Consider the following 17,220-nt stretch of genomic DNA (forward strand, 5'->3'; position numbering starts at 1 on the left):
TGTGTGCCCTGGAGCTTAGAAAGTTCAAAGTTCTAATGGCATTTGCAGCTGAATCTTTTGCAATTTCACTGGCTACTAGTATGTCCTGTACATATTGGGGTAAGATGTCTTGATGTAATTGCAAGTCATGTAAATCTTTGGCTAAGACTTCCCCAAGAAGGGTAGGGGAATTTTTAAATTGCCGTGGTAAAAAGTCCATGGAAATTGTTCCTAAGTTTTCATGCTTGGGTCTTCCCACTCAAAGGTGTTATCATAGTCACAGCTATTTCCAATAAAAGGGCCTGTGCAATCCAGTGCTACAGAGGGAAACACGTCTCTCGGTGAGAAGGTGATTTATTTCAAGTGCACAAGCCAGGAACTGGGGGAGTCTTCCCAAAACCAGTTCACAGTGAGAATGTGAGTTGGGGGTGTTATATGAGGGAAAGGAAAAGCAAAAAAATAAAGCTACATGGCACAGTTTTGCGAGATGAGCAAACATGCAGAATTTCTTCAAGGGTCTTGGAATAGGATATACTCCTTAATTCTGTTTTTTCTTGAGTATGTCAGCCTAATCCTTATTCAGTGGTTAATCAACCACAGCTCAGAGTTAGATCTTGATGTACAGGCTTCTAAGTTCAGGGCTTCCATAACTCCCTTTTCTGCTGACCACTCAGGCATGTCTGGCTTTTGATCGTTAAGGGCAAGTCACTGATTTACAGAGCCACAGGGTGCCCCAAGATGCCATCTTGTCTGTTTTACAATGAGTTGTACGTGGAACAGAGAAGGTCTGGTTAATGCCTTAAGTGTAAGATGGTAACGAGCTCTTGATGGAGGGTTAATGGACAGCCAGTTCCACCACTGCTAGGGAGGGGTAATAGGTATTTTATAGCTGCTTAGGGGGGGAAAATTCTTAATTTACAATTTTCTGACTATTAAAGGCAAATATTTCCTATGCTTCAAAAACCATGGGCATGCAAAAGAAAGTATCTTTTAAGTCTATACAAAGAATCGTTTAAAATTTCCTGTTAATGTGGTTAACAAAGTGTGAGGATTAGGCACAACTGGGTAAACATCTTTTCAATTTAAAAAAAAAATTCTCTCCCCTCCCCCTCCTACCACCTGTTTGTCTGCTCTCTGTGTCCATTTGCTGTGTGCTCTTCTTTGTCCGCTTCTGTTGTCAGCGGCACGGGAGTCTGTGTTTCTTTTTGTTGTGTCATCTTGTGTGTCGCCTCTCTGTGTGTGCAGCACCATTCCTGGGCAGGGTGAACTTTCTTTCGCGCTGGGCGGCTCTCCTTACGGGGCGCACTCCTTGCGCGTGGGGCTCCCCTACACGGGGACACCCCTGCATGGCAGGGCACTCCTTGCATGCATCAGCTGCGCGTGGGCCAGTTGCACATGGGTCAAGGAGGCCCGGGGCTTGAAACGCGGATGTCGCACGTGGTAGACGGACGCCCTATCCCCTGGGCCAAGTCTGCTTCCCATCTTTTCAATCTTGTTTAAAGCTCTCAAGTCCTGAATGAACCTATATTCATTGCCAGTGCCAGGCTTCGAGACTGGGAATATAGGTGTGTTATATGGGGACTGGCAAGACTGAACAGGACCAGCCCCTTTTAATAGTCCTCTTGCTGGTTGAATGCCTCTCCTAGCCTGCACTTATAAAGGGTATTGCTGTACCTTGTGTTGAGTTGCCTTGTTTTGAGCTCAGTCTTTGCTGGGGTGGTGGCTGCAACCTTCCCTGGCCAGACGACCATACCTCGGTGGTGACTTGTTCCAAAATGTGGGCTGGTACAGCGTCCTTTTCAACTTCTTTGGCTAGTAGAAGGAGGGCAGCTTGCAATGCAAGCTTTGTCAGGGAGCCCCCATATCTGCGTCTCTCCTGAAAACACAACTTGAGCATTTAATTCGGTCAAGTGTCTTCCCATTAGGAAACGCAGGCACATACAAACTTGATGCTGTGGGTATTTCTTTCCAAGTTTTCAATTCAGGGGCTACAAAACACTCTAGGTATGCTTTGACCATTTATTCCAATTATCATGACCTGCTCGTTTTTTTAAAAATCTATTTTTATTATAGAAGTTGTGAACTTACAAAACAATCGTGCACATGTGTAGAATTTCCATACACTATCCCTTCAATAACATACCACATAGTTGTGGAGCATTTGCTACAGGTTATGAAATAATACCATCAGACTACTGCCACCAACTATGGTCGATACATTTAGCCTACTTTTCCGTACCCCCTTACTATCAACACAGTACCTCTTAGGCATTGATGCAAGAATATTACAATATGGCTGCTAAATGTAGTTGGCAGGTTACATGGACTGTGCTTCTCCACACTCCCAGCGATAGTGAAGTACATCCAGCCAGTGCATTTGTTTTTGTGGCTAATTGCTGATTCAGCATTGAGTAGATTGCCCCTGTATCAGTAAGAAAGTCCATCAATTTACTTTCCACCTTTATTTTTCCTCGAGATCCTTGGTGGGAGAAGGGAATGAGTGGCAGACATAAGTGCTACCAGTATCCTAGGGGCCCTCCCGATCAGAATCCTCTGACTCTAGCCCATGGGCCATCATTTCTGTTTTGCTTTTCTCCTTCCTTCCTCTGTCCCTCCCTCTGTGCCTCCCTTTGTCCTTCCCTTCCTTTCTCCTTCCCTCCATCCCTCCTTACCTTCCTCTCTTCCTTCTTTCCTTCAGCATTCTTCCTTTCACTGTCTTTTTTCCTTACAATAAGCACGGTTCTTAGTAGGTCTACCATCTCCCTTTTTAAATCCCTTGCCCCACTCCCCTTGTAGTTTGTTTCCATGTAGAGTGGCAGCTAACAATGTAGTCTGCTGCTCTAGCTTTTGTTTCTAGTCTTGTTCCTGGTTACTGTATACTTTGAAGGCAGCATCTCTTAGCATTGCCGTGGGCATTGGAAGTCTACCTTCTTTTTCTGCAACTGACAATGGATGTCTGGAATACTCTGGCTAGTGAAAATCGCATTAATAATCCTAGAATTTTCAGGCTTCTCTGGATCTATATCAGCATCCCTGTGCTATGGCTTAAAAATTCTTTCCAAAAAGATAGGGGTTTTCATTATATTCCTGGTGTACACTTGCATTTTCTTCAGAGATTTTTGCTTTGGGACCCCATGCTTTAAAACAGTCAAATTGCATACCGTATAATTATTCAACCAGGCACCCTGCACAGGCTTGTTTGGGTGGGATCTACTTCAGGAACAGCATCTCCAGGGAAAGAAAAAACAGGATTCTGAAGAGCCCCTTCCCTCAGGTACTCAGCTTCTTATCTAGCCTTATCCAAAACCTTCTGCCTTTCCTCTACAGTCAGTAAAATATTCAATAATGCCTGAGGATCTGCCCAGTTAGGTATGTGTGTGGCAAAAGTTGATACAAATTACCTTCTCATTTGTTTAGGATCTTCTCTACAGCCAAAGGTGCCTTTTTTCTCAATTTATTAGATCAGAGGTAGAGAACGGGGCATGTACTAGAACAAATCCTTGAAACTGCCCTTGATCACCCTTTGGAGGGACTTGGCATACTGGGGATTGCTCTATCCCAGAAGCAGCTGCTCCCTGACCAAATAATACACCACTCTGGGTGTGAGGTGGAGAAGCCTTTTCTCCAGCTGCACTCTCTCCTGGATCATGAGGAGGTGCCAGAGGGCCATCAGGAGCTGCCATGAAGCAAACAAGGGATGGCAGAGGAGGGAACAGAATATCATCTAAGAGGTCACCCCTTGAGCTGCTTGAGGCTCTTGAGGCACTTTCTTTTGACCCTTTAAAACCAACAATTTACCTTTTTCCAAAGCTTCATGGTCATTATACAATTCTAAGAAAATCTGAACAGAAGAAGGTGCCTCATAATTTTTGATTCTCTTGTAAATCAAATATGACTGCAAAATAGAATTAAAATTTATAATCCCATTCTTAGGCCACTCTTTGCTGCCATCCCATTTATACTGTGATCAGGCAATATTACAACAGAAAATCAATTCCATTTTCTTTAGAAGGTCCCTCCAATTTTCAGCCAAGGCCCAAATCACAACCCAAGGGAGACACAGCTGGCACAGTCTGGGAGTTTCCCACAGCTGGGCAACAACAGAGGTCACAAAGACAAACATCCAAATTAGGAGGTTCTCTCAAAATCAACAGGTTCCCCACCAAATGTGGTTACAAAATCAACAGGTGAACCTCAAATCTGAGATCACAGATAATGGGACTCAAACCCACTAAGTCTGTATTTACAAGCTCAGATCAACCAAAAAAATCAACAGTCGCCTTGGCAAGAGACAACTGGCAAAGTTAAATAAGCTCAGATAGAACAGAAATAAGAATTTCACACACTTACCTGGTACAGGGAAAGACCAACCTTGAGAATCACCTTCACACAAAGCACCCAATGCCCACCCATGGCATAATCCTTACCTGGAACCCCTAGCCCTGGATCTCCAGGGAAATCCCCAGGCAGCTGCTAGGCACTGAGCTAAGGGACCCAGGGAAGCCCTGTGGCTGATGAAACATGGACGGGGCTGCTCTGGGTGCTGCATCCCAGAGCAGGGCATCTCCTGGCTAGCCCACCAAATTTATTACTATAAGCTTGGCTATTTCCAAAAGAAGGGCCCACCTGACCCAGCACCACAAAGGAGAAATATGCTTCAGGGTAAAGGTGGTTTATTTTGAGTGCACAAGCAAGGAACTGGAGGAATCGTCCCCAAACCAGTTCAAAGTGAGAATGAGTTTAGTAGGCAAAAGAAGAAAAAGGTACAGGTGAGAATGAAAATGAATAAACGAACAAACAAACAAACAGAAAACCAACTGATGCATCCAGGAATTTTATAAGGAAGGTACATGCAAATTCCCTGTCCTACCTTGTGTAAGGCACATCAAACTTGTCCTTGGTTTCAGCAGCTAATTGATCAGTTTAGATATTGTGGGGGTTCCTATGTGCAAGGTTTTAATGACTCATTTCTCATCCAAATGCTCAAGGATATCAGGCTTGCTTTTTTTCTTTTTTTTTTAATCTGAGGAAAGCTTTAGATTTACTGGGGTCGTAAGTGCTCCTGACACCATTTTGTCTGATTTTGCTTTGAGACATTATCTTTTTCCAGTAAGCAGAATTGAGAAGTTCTGGTTAATATCCTTTAGGGAACTAAGTACAAAAAATCCACTTCCAAAATTAGATGAATAGAAAACCAACTCAACCAGTTTGAGGAAACGATAAGATCCAGAGCTGCTTAAATGAAGAAGTTTTAATAAATATGTTTTCTAGCTGCCAGTGGCATGTTGCTATGCCAAATTGTTGTTGTCACCCCCTATATATAGTTTTTCTTGAGCAAACTTATCTATAGTGGATTTTTGCAGGATGTTGTTTTATTTTGCCAAAGGGGTGCTGATACAAAGTACCAGAAATGGGGTGACTTTTATATGGGGTATTTATTTGGGATAGAAGCTTGCAGTTCCAAGGCCGTTATAAGTCCAGATTGAGGCACCATAAAAGGTACTTTCTTACCAGAGTCAGCTATTGTTGATCCAGTTGTCCAAGCATGTGGCAGAGCAGAATGGCCACTGATCTCTGCCGAGATCTCAGCCTTCCTCTCTGGGCTCTCTGTCACTCAAAGCCCATCTACTGGAACTCAGCTGTGAGCAATATGGCATAGGACTTGTCTCTTTCTAGGCATTCTCTATCAGTCTCAGATGCTCCACTTTCTTTCTTAGTTCAGCTGTAAGCTATCAGGCATATACCAGATCTCATCTCCCCTTGAGCAGCTACAGGGGCCCAACTTCTTGGGAACTTCGTACTTCAGCGATCCTATAGACCTCTCTCACATGGCAGGATAAAAAACGGCAGCTTCTTTTCTCCTGTCTCTATCTCTCTGCCTCTGTTTTTATCAGACCCTAGCAAAAGAGCGGAGACTCAATCTGAGAGATGCCTCACTGATGTACTTCAATCAAAGCCCTAAAACAATCTTTTCAAGTAATCTAATCAAAGGATCCTCAACCAAATTTAAAGCAATCAAAGGGCTTCATACCCATATGAGTAGATTAGTTTAAAAATGTAATCTTTCTGTTTTGGGGATTCATAAAATAATCCCAGACTGCCACAAATAGACTCATGAAAACATGATATTTTAGCCCAGGAAATATCCCCGTCCTCCTCCCTGTCCTCTTTTGTTCATAATATAAGGAGGGTATATTTATTTCAAACACAAGAGAGATGATAGAAAACAAAAAATACAGAAACATATGTAATGAAGAATAAGCTTGCCTTTCTGGTTCACATTTGTGTTTCACTTAGTAGATGCTTTGACACAGGAGGGGGGTGGGTAGCAGTTAGAGAGGCAGGTACATAAGGCCATACTATTTTGAATGAATACTAGGAATCATATGCCAATTTTTTAGGAGGAGGGCTAAAGTAGCATGCAAGCAGTGGAATTTGCGTTGGAGAATGGAGGCCATAATATATATAGTAATGTCTAATTTTATACACACAGAGTATTTTTCAGACTCTTGTAATTTTGAGTTACTTGTTACGGCATTGGAGAGATTGCTGAAGGGATTTAAAGACAGATGCCAATTCAGAACTGAAAATGAGTAAGCTTTTTTCCTCTCACAACAGTGTTTTTTGTTTGGTTTTGAATACAGGTACATTTTAGTTTTCCTTAATTTACCCCAAGTGCTGAAATGTATTGTTATTAACACTCTCTGGACCAGGCCTTTGAAATGGGACTGCTACCTGGTGTCAATCATGTCAAATTAATGAGACCGCATTTGGTAAAGCAGAGCAGATGCTTTATTCTTTGGTCAAAGTACGGAGCTGGGGGAACCATCAAAAGGGAGGTAGAGGAAGTTCTTTTATAGAGGATTAGATGAGATGGGGGCATGGTTTGGGCATGCACAGATGACTGCCCTCTGCATGCAGTACTCTTGACCACACTCTTGTGCCCCAAACCCTGGCACCCTCTTGGGTAAAATTAGTTCAAGTTGGTCTTGTGGTTACTGGCACTCTGCACTTAGTTTCTGAAAGCAAGCATAGCTCAAACACAAGGCTAGGTGGAGCTTTCCATGACCTATTTGTCCTGTCACGACCTATTTTCCTGGTAAAAAACCGCTCCTCTCTCTGTTTCCTGCTTCTCATTCTTGTGGGGGTCCTGAGGGCAGAAGGTCTAGCTCCTGTAACTTCTTCCTTTCATCTAACGATGTCATTATGGGGCCATGTAGAGGAGCAGAATACCTCCCTCACTAGTTCCCAGGCTAAAGGTTGAATTCTTCATAGTCCTGGACTATGATCAAGTGCAGTTTAATAGCTTCTGTCCTTTTACTCACAAAGGATACTAAGCCGTTAAGAAGACAGGAGGGTTGATGTATGGGACCCCTGGATGATGTTATGCATGTTTGCTTTGTAGGTTCACAACTTTGCTACATACTTAAATGTTTATGTATGTTCATATATAAATGATATAAACATAATAATAATCGGATTGGTTAGGGGAAAAACACTTTGTTTAGTAGTAATATTTTGACAATGCTCTTTAACCATTAGTTAAAAAGGTTTAAGGTGTAAGTTCACAACTATTATACATTTATTGTTTATGCATGTTTATGTATGAGTGGTATATTTCAATAAATTAAAAAAAAAAAAGAAGACAGGGTCTGAATATGAAAAGAAGGATTGCTGCCAGGGGTCACAGAAATGGGGGGAACAAAGTGAAAGTGGGGATTGCCTGTTCTACTCTGTTCCAAATTTTCTACCCCTTACTGTCCTTCTGAAAGATTATGAAGCCTGTAGCTTGACTATACAGTTTCTGTATACAGAGCTCAACCTGGTTTGAGACGTTTACCCATGTACAGAAGGAGGTATTGGCTACCACCCATACTCCTTGATCTCCCAGTAGATAGTCTAGAGCAACCCAGCTGTCCATGACGATATGTATTGAGCTCTTCTGCTGTAACGGGTACATTATTTAGAGTGGCTTCATCATGAGCAAATCCTCGACAGGGAGCTAACGATCCCATGGCTAATCCTAGTCCCATAATGTGCTCCTGGTATAATTATTTTGGTATGACCAGTGGGTTGGTAAATGGAGATACCAGGTTTTTTAGATATCCTATTGTGCCTTGGCCTCTTACCAAACATCATTTACACATTGAGTCATCCTGACTTGGGAATCATAGACGCCTTCTACAGTGCCTTCAAAACGTAGAAAACTTTTAGGATTGCCATACATGAAAATGTACCTTTTGGTGCACTTAAGATTTCCTGATAGGTCTCTTGTAGGATCTGGATCTTCCGGAAAATGTTGCAATTTTCAAAAGCTTTGTTCAAGTCAAAGCACAGGTTGCATAGGAGGACCAGTTTGTAAGGTTCTTTCAAGAAAAATGACTCACAGGGTAGGTGAGTGCAAGACTTTTGGCAAGCATACCATTTTCTGGATTTTTTATAAGTTAATTTCAATCCTAATTCTAGGTAAGTATAGTGCATATTGTCCATGTCATGGTCTTTTTGCACTCAGCTTTTGTATTAATTTTACAGATTAGATCCTGGCATAAATCTAATTTGTCTCATTTTCCCCAAGCGTACAATTGCAAACAGTTTCATCGTACCTGTTTGCGAGTACCCAGGAATAAAATAGTTCAGAAAAGTGGTAACGGGCATTAAATGGAGTCTTAGTTTGCCAGAGGGCTGCTGGTTCAAAGAACAGAAATGGTTAGGCTTGTATCATGGGAATTTATTTAGGATAAAAGCTTTACTTCTGGGGCCATGAAATGTCCAACCACGGCATCAACAGAGATGCTTTCTCACCAAAGTCAGCTACTGGTGATCCTGGAGTCCTGCCACATGGGGAAGATGGCTGCTGATCTCAGCCTGGTCCCTGCCTTCCCCTCCAGAATCTACCATCTCCCAGAGCTCAGCTGTGGGCAGCCAGGCATAGGGCTTGTCTCTTTCCAGACCTCCTCTCAGTCTTGGCTGCTCTGCTTTCCTCTGAGCTATCAGGCATTTGTGTCATCTCTTCAGCCTCGACCTGATCTGTGGACCCAGCCTCTAGGGGCTTCTTGCTTCAGCTTGGCTGCTAGTGATCCTCAAGTTCTCACTCACATTTCAGGGTCAAGGACGGTGGCTTTCTTTCTCTGTGTTTTTCTCTGTCTCTGTGTATCACTGTTTATATCTGACCCAGCAGGAGGGCACAGATCCAGACTGGCTCATGACTCACTGACATAGTCCAATCAGAAACCCCAAATTGATCTTATCAATCTAATCAAAGGCCCCTTAACTGAATCTGGTGCAAAGGGCCCCACACCCATGGGGATGGATTAGTTTAAGACCATAATTTTTCTCCTGGGTGTCACAGATGGTCTTCATCCTCAAGAAGTGTGAGACTGATATTTACAATACCTGGCTTATGAGATGATTGAATAAGGTCAAATAAAAACATGGAAAGAGGGAGTCTGCTAGCAATTCCCCTTGATAGGATGTTCAACCTTTATGTAATTTTGGCTGGTTAAGGCTGCCAGGTCTAGGACAATAGAATTGAGACTTAAGTGACCACACAGGACAAGGACACAATCTTTGCAAAAATTGGGGGGAAAGAGGGAAAAGATTTTCTCTACTGAATGAGAGAAAATCTCTTCAAATCGTATATTTGATAAAGTCTAGAGGTTGGAATAAATAACTCTTTTAATCTACAATTAACACAGAATGAAGACTTGGTGTGTGGGTTGGGCTGGCATATCCAAAATTTTTTAAAATAAAATTTTAGTGAAGTATATCATTCATAAATGAACGTACATAAACAATAAGTGTACAGTTAAAGTTGTGAATTTATAAAATAAACAAACATATCATCATACAGGGCTTCCATACATCATTCCACCACCAAAACCTTGCGGTATTGTGAAACGTTTGTTCCAAACTATGAAATAGTATCATCAGAATAGATCAGCTAACTATATTCCATATCTTAAATTTGGTGTATTTTCCTTCCACCCACCCAATTATTAATTATTAATTCCCTGTATAAGTATTACACATTTGTTATTGTTCACAAGAGAATGTTTTCATATTTGTCCTGTTAACTACAGTCCATCTTTCACCACTGGATTCCCTGACTGTCATGCTGGCTGCTCCCATATCCTGGTCCCTAACACCTCTATATTAGCTGCAACCATGCCCATGACCCCAAATGTATCTCCTCTGGTTCTCGGGCTGACATGCCCACATGGTCCACACGGATCTGGTGGTCATCCAGGGACTCTCCGTTCATGGTTTGCATGGCATCTCAGGCACGCTCTGAGTTGGTGAAGGTGATGAAGCCAAAACTCCAGGACTGCTGAGTCTCCCGGCCCTTGACGATGAGCACGTCAGAGATAAGGCCACAGCTGCTGAAGTGGTCTTCAAATGCCTGCTTCATTGGCATTGAAATTAAGCCCTCCCATAAAGAGAGTCCCTTCTTCAGATGACATGGCAGGGAATTTGAATCCTGGAAATCAGAAAATAAAAAGGATTGAGTAACAGACGATGCTAAGAAGCAGAGAAAATCTTTAGGAATTCTTCATGTCTCCTTTTAATAAAAATTCTACCAGTATCGTAATGCAGTTGGGTTGATTTAAAAAAAGGGCTAAGGACCAGAAAGTTAATCTTCTTAAATGGTAAAAAAGGGAAAACTTTTCCAACTACCCCTGCACAGTAAGAAATCATTCTTTCGAGTACTGAAACAATTTATTTTACCGTACAATGAATTCTAATTTGATGAAGATTTTCTAATGTACTATAGTAAAGATATAATAAAATGAACAATATGAAAACTGAGTAAATAGAGTAAGTAATTCAAAAATAGGCTAAAGGAAAATCACAACTACCATGGGTTCTTAATTAGTGTATAGTCATATATTTAAATTTTACTTGACATACAGAGTCAAGGAGTTTAACCATAACTGAAAACTTTATCACCTGCTTCCTTCACTATTCCATCACATTTGATCTTCACTCTTAACACTTCAAGCAGTGATTTATATGTTTGGTTATACAATAATAGTAAATAAGTTTCTTTTTTCTAGGATAATTTTTTAAAAAGATATGTTAAAGATAAAATACCAGTTAAAGGTACTTCCCCTTTAGAATATGTTTTCTGATTTGAAGTTGTGTAGGAATTTTTCCAATTAACTTTCAAGTCTTCCCAGCATGTCTGTTGAAAGAAATAACATATGAAATAATTTATTTTGAGTGAAAGCTTTACAAATAAAAAAGTGATTCATAAATCCCTGTTAACTATAAATATTGAGTAGCACTAATTTTAATACGTGCCTTAATATGTTTTGTAACAGTTTTCTTGGTTTTCAGATGGCCCCAATATGGAAACATTTTAATAATATACCTGAACATTTAATTCTATCATTTACCTGTCAACACACCAAAGTCATTTAATGATGGTTACACTGACTATTTCCATTAATTGATGTGAGGCTCTTCCACTACAGGCTCCCATGATCTCCACTGTATCGTTTCTCTCAGCATACTTCGATTGCACTCAGCGTCAAGAATTACCTCTTCTCTTTGGCCACTCTGAAGCTTGTCTTCTAATTTTTCAGCACCTGGTTGTATTTTAACAATACCCAGGTATACCCAACTTCTCATTTTAATTTGTTCTGTATATTTTTATATGCTGCCTTTTTTAGGGATTTGCTGAAGAAAATCGAGGGTTTTTGGGTGCAGAATTCTTAATCTCTCATGTGCAACTATCACAGCCAATCGCCCCAGACCAGTGGGTCTTTTTAAGCAAATTGGTCATGACAGCGCTGAGTATGCACTGAAGTTTTAATCTGCATTTCTCTGGAGGCTGATGACCTTGAACATCTTTTCATGTGCTTCTTGGGTGTTTGTATATTTTCTTTGGAGAAATGTCTACTTGACTCCTTGCCTGGTTGTTAATTGTGATGTCTGTTTCTTGAATATTCTAGATAGTTGGCCCTTATCAAATATATGATTTGTAGAAGTGTTCTATTCCAAGAGTTGTCTTTTCACTTTCCTAATGGGCACTTTGAAACACATAAAGCTTGGAGTTGTTTTTAAACTTTATTTTTAGAGAAGTTTTAGATTTATATTATGAAATTATAATGTAATTATTCTGTAATTTAGTACAGTATATTATAGTACAGTCATTATGCTATAATTTAATGCAGTGTAGTACAGTAAATTATATTAGTGTATACCCTGAAAGTATAGGGAATTTCCGTACAACCCCCCGGACACCCACACACATAGTTTCCCCTATTATTGACATCTTAAGTCAGTGTGGTTCAGTTGTTACAGTTGATGAACCAATACAGTTGATGAGCCAACTACAGACTAACCAAAGTCTAGTTTACAGTATGGTTTACACTTTGAGCTGTACGGTTCCATAGTCTTGACAAATGCATAATGTTGTATGTCTATCATTGTAGAACCATACAGTGGAAACGCATTGGCCCACATATGCCCTACGTTTTCTCCATTTCTCTCTCCCACTCCCTTCTGAGCCGCTGGGAATGACTGTATCAATGTTACAAGATCTTCCATTGGCACAAGATAATGAACTATTTTGGTCTATGATTATATTTCCCCTCCCCCCCCATGAAGGTTTATTTTTCAAGCTTGACAGATTTGGGATGATGTCCACTTTCAGGCTGAGAGAGAATGTCAATACTATGGGGAAGATGGAAAGAATTATATTGCTTTCAGTTGTCGATACTCTGTGTTATTTGGAATGGCACTTGTCTATCATCATTGTTTTGTTTGTGTGCCAGGGAAAGCCTTAGAACTGGAGAGTAGGACTTGGTCACTATTCTGCTGGGATTCAGCGCTCAGGGGCATATGAACAGTCCGCAAATTTAAGTCTCTAAGAAATATACTTGACAGGTACATTGAATACGTTGGTTAATTTACTGTGATGGCTAACTTCTCTCTTGCCTATTTTTTTCTCTCACAGTTCTTCTTTGATATTTGGCTCAACTTCTTCTCAGTCTTTAAAATTGCCCAGCTGAAGTTTTCAAAATCAGGCCAGAGACATAACTAGTGGGTGTAGATTTTCTCCCAGGGTTGCATACAGAGAGCAAGCCAAACAGTTCCCGTCTATGCAATTTCCAGGCTGGCCAGCAGATGGCCCGAGTCAGTGCACCTTTTCCCAGAGGAGTTTCGGTCTCAGTTTTCCTGTGTGGCTGTGTTGAAAGCTGGCTCTGCTGGCCCAAATCACTGAAGAAAAGCACCCCGACCTCCCCTCCCTTCTTTCTTGAACAGCTGTCAGGGAGGAAGATGTCTGTTCCCCTCTCAGTTGGCTGTGGTGAGCAAGGTGGTGTACCCCAGCTTAGTATCTTGAGGGTGGAGGATGGGCCACCACCTGAGCTTGGTGACTCGTTGGTAAGTGGTTTCTGCTTCTTGATCTCCCTGTCCATCACACTCCTGGGAGTTGTGTAGTACTGTCCTCATCTGATGACCCTCCAAATCAAGTCCCTCAGGCAGCTTTTGGCTCTTTCTTCATTGTTTTTGTCAGAGCATTCAGTGCTGCCTGTTAGTCTGTTGACATCTTCGCACAACGGTTTTTTTGTTTTTTGTTTTTGCCTGTTTATTATTGAGTGGTAGGATTTCTTTATATATGCTGGATATTAGATCCCAAAGATTTTCTTCCATTGAGTAGACTGCCTTTTCACTTTCTTGACAAACTCTTTTGAAACATAGAGTTTTTAAAATTAGAAGTTCCAATTTATCTATTTTCTCTCTTTGTTCATGCTGTGGTTGTAAAGTTTGTGAAACCATTTCCTGCCACAAAAATCTCAAAGATACTTTCCTACATTATCTTCTAGGAGCTTTGTGGTCCCAGAAAGTCTTTGTGCAACTTGAGGTAATTTTTGCACAGGGTGTGAGACAGGGATCCCTTTTCATTCTTTTTTCCTTTTTTGACACCTCAATGATAATTTCTTTTTAGCTTCTCTTAGCTCAAATGTTACATCTGTTTGTTTTTGCATATGGTAAAATGAAATTGCTTTAAATAGTGGGGCCTAATAAAAGTGTAGTTAAAAAGCATAGTACCACATAAGTGGTACTATTCATAATTGCAATTTGTATCTATAGATACTCTTTTTTTCCTTGTTATATGAATAAGTTGTTCTACTTTACCAAGATTTATCAGAATCAGAAAGAGAACTGCCTTAGTTGTTCATAAGCATTATTGAATTATTTATCAGGTATGAAAAATCTCGGTAAATTGGATTTTCAAAAATACTTAAACATTTTATCTGAAGATGAAGAGACTAAAATGACTATATTCACCAGTCAGCATATTGAAAATAAATGGGAAGTCTGATGACCTTCTGAATAGAACAGTTATGCTTCAATCTCTTTTTCGTGTACTACATGACTAATTCTGCTTTCAGAAATGTGATAAACAGCTGAAAAATAGACCAAACAGAACTGTTTGTTCAGCATTGAAGTCAAAGGGGTCGTAATTATAATATGTTCTTCATTCGTTACATTATGCAAACTTGGAACTAGAGATCATATTATTTAGTGAAATTCTTTCCTGGTATTTTAATATGTGCACCTTCATCTTCCAAATTTATTAAACATCTGATGAATTTAGGAACACAAAGGGAGGCAGACATGGCTCAACTAATAGAGTGTCTGTCTACCATATGGAGGGTCCAGGGTTCGATCCCCAGGACCTCCTGACCTGGATGGTAAGCTGGCCCACACACAGTGCCATCGTGCACAAGGAGTGCCCGTGCCGTGCAGGGGTGCCCTACACACAAGGTGTGTGTCCCGCAAGGATAGCCGCCCTGTGGAAAAGAAATGCAGCCCACCTAGGAGTGGTGTCGCACAAACGGGAGAGCTGAAGCAGCAAGATGATGCGACCAAAAGAAGACGCAGTTTCCCAGGGCCGCCTGATAATCCATGCAAGCGGACGCAGAAGAACACACAGTGAATGAACACAGAGAACAGACAACGGGGGGGGTGAAGGGGGGGGGAGAGAAGGTGAGAGAAATAAATAAAATAAATCTCTAAAAAAATTTAGGAACACAGAAAGCAAATCACAAACTTACGTTACAGAAAACGACAAAAATATGAAAAAACAATGTTTAAAAATGATAGTGAAGAATAAATTATTTTTCAGTGCCCATAATATGGTGTACACAGAATAATTAAAACCAAACGGAACCATTAGTAATGCTGCACTCTTAAAAGTCTCCACCAAGATATACATGTTATGAAAGATAAAATGTGACACAAAAGCAGAATGTTATCTCTTCTTATCCTCAAAACTTGGATCATTTCTCATCAAGATATTTTACCCACTGTGGAAAATGGTGGGAAACTTGAATCTCAAAACCTTCTCTCTAAATTACCAACAGATTGTTTGTTCGTTTGTTTGTTTTAAGGAAGTGTTCGATCCACAATGTTACGCAACAAATATAGGGATTCCCATATGCCCTACTCCCTCCCCCCCCAAACACTCCCACATTTGCAACGTTTCCTTCATTAGTGTGGCGTACTTGTTACAATTGATGAACATATATTCTTTATGTCTTTCTACATGGACACAAGCCAAGCATGCATGTGCTTCCCAAAATTGGTGAAGATTCCCTGTGAAATCCTTCCTCTAATTAAATTAACTAAGGTATAACTTACTGTTTCTCTCCATTGACTTCAGATACTTTCCTTGCCCATTGAGAGAAGTAAAATCTTTCGCATAAATAAATGAACCAGGTGGAATGTAATTCTGTAGTTCTCCCTAGATGACCCCAGTATAACAGGTACAGAGCCAGCTAGAAAAGCATTATGGAACTTTCCAGTGATGCAATCTTTATGGATTGAGTTTTCAAAGGAAAGATAACATTCGCATGTAGGTATGGTAGGAATAGAAATTTCATTGTTCGCAGATTTTCCAAATGCTTGCCCATACTTATGGATGTCCGTGCTTTTTCTTATCTCATTGTAGTTCTTGATCTTGGCATGCTCAGTGTTCCAGTTACATACAACCCAGGACACAAAATTCTCTTTGCTCGGCACTTCAGATGCAAAGGGTTCATGCGCACCATCGAGAAGCGATAAGGCTCTTGGATATCTGAGTCACGGTGGTAAGTCGAATGAGGTTGAAAAAGTGCCCCTCTTTCGGGGAGTTGGTGATTCCAAATTCATTCAAATCCATGTCTGGAAGGGTGGCCTAGCCTCTTGAGGTAAATTAGTCAGATCCCAACTGATGTCTTAATGGTGGATAAAGACAGCATGAAACTTGTTTAACAGGGAATGATTGGTTGTGAGATGACGTCCATGGATATTGAACATTGTTTGGTATGTTGTAAGGTCTGTCCAGAGGCCACAGTCAGATTGAAATAGTTTCATCCAAATAATCAGTTTTGGTGGAGAAGAAATTTTTCATTTTCAGCACTGGCTGGCTGACTGCATCGGACTGAAGATGTAAATAAGCAGACATGCCATGAAACAGGCCAGGACAAAGCAGACAATTAAAAATCGGTGGGGAAGCAGATGTGCCTCAACCAGTTGGGTGCCTGCCTCCCACACCGGAGGTCCCACGTTCAGGAGGTCCCAGTGCCTCCTAAAGAAGATGAGCAGACACTGCACCACCTCACTAGACACCACGCAGCCACTATGAGCAAATGCCTAAATGAGCAGATGCCATAAACCAGCAGAGGCTGCAGCCAATGGGAACGGATGTGACGCAGGCCACTGGGTACTTGCCTCCCATGTGGAAGGTCCTGGGTTTGGTTCCCAGTGCCTCCCGGAGAAGTTGAGCAGACAATGAGAACAGAGATGAGAGAGCCATGGTAGGGGGACGGGGGGAGGATAAATGAAGGAAAAATAAAAGTAAATAAATCTTTTAAAAATTACTTTTAAAAAAAGAATGAAGATGGAATTTTGCTTTTGATTACCTCCCCAGATCACTTGTTATTAGTGCAAAGAAACACTAGTGATTTTTTTGTGTATTGATCTTATATCCCATCACTTTATTGAACTCGTTTATCAGCTCTTTATCAGTAGCCTTGCCATAGATTTTTCTGGACTTTTGATGTGTAGGATCGGGTCATCTGCAATAGTGGAAGTTTTATTTCTTGCTTTCCAATTTGGATGCTCTTTCTTCCTCTCTCTTTCAATCTTTCAGTCTTTCTTTCATTTGCCTTGGGACTATAGGAAAATATTTTAACAAAATGTTGAATTAGAATGATGACAGAGGGCAACCTTGTCTTCTTCAGATCT

General features: G+C 40.9%; 1 pseudogene; it reads right to left on the reverse strand.

Annotated features, from left to right (window-relative positions):
• Positions 1 to 10,255: 10,255 nt before the first annotated feature.
• Positions 10,256 to 16,443, reverse strand: LOC139438250 (4-galactosyl-N-acetylglucosaminide 3-alpha-L-fucosyltransferase 9-like; annotated as a pseudogene).
• Positions 16,444 to 17,220: the final 777 nt, after the last annotated feature.

Source organism: Dasypus novemcinctus, chromosome Y, assembly GCF_030445035.2.
Source record: "Dasypus novemcinctus isolate mDasNov1 chromosome Y, mDasNov1.1.hap2, whole genome shotgun sequence".
Classification (NCBI taxonomy): domain Eukaryota; kingdom Metazoa; phylum Chordata; class Mammalia; order Cingulata; family Dasypodidae; genus Dasypus; species Dasypus novemcinctus.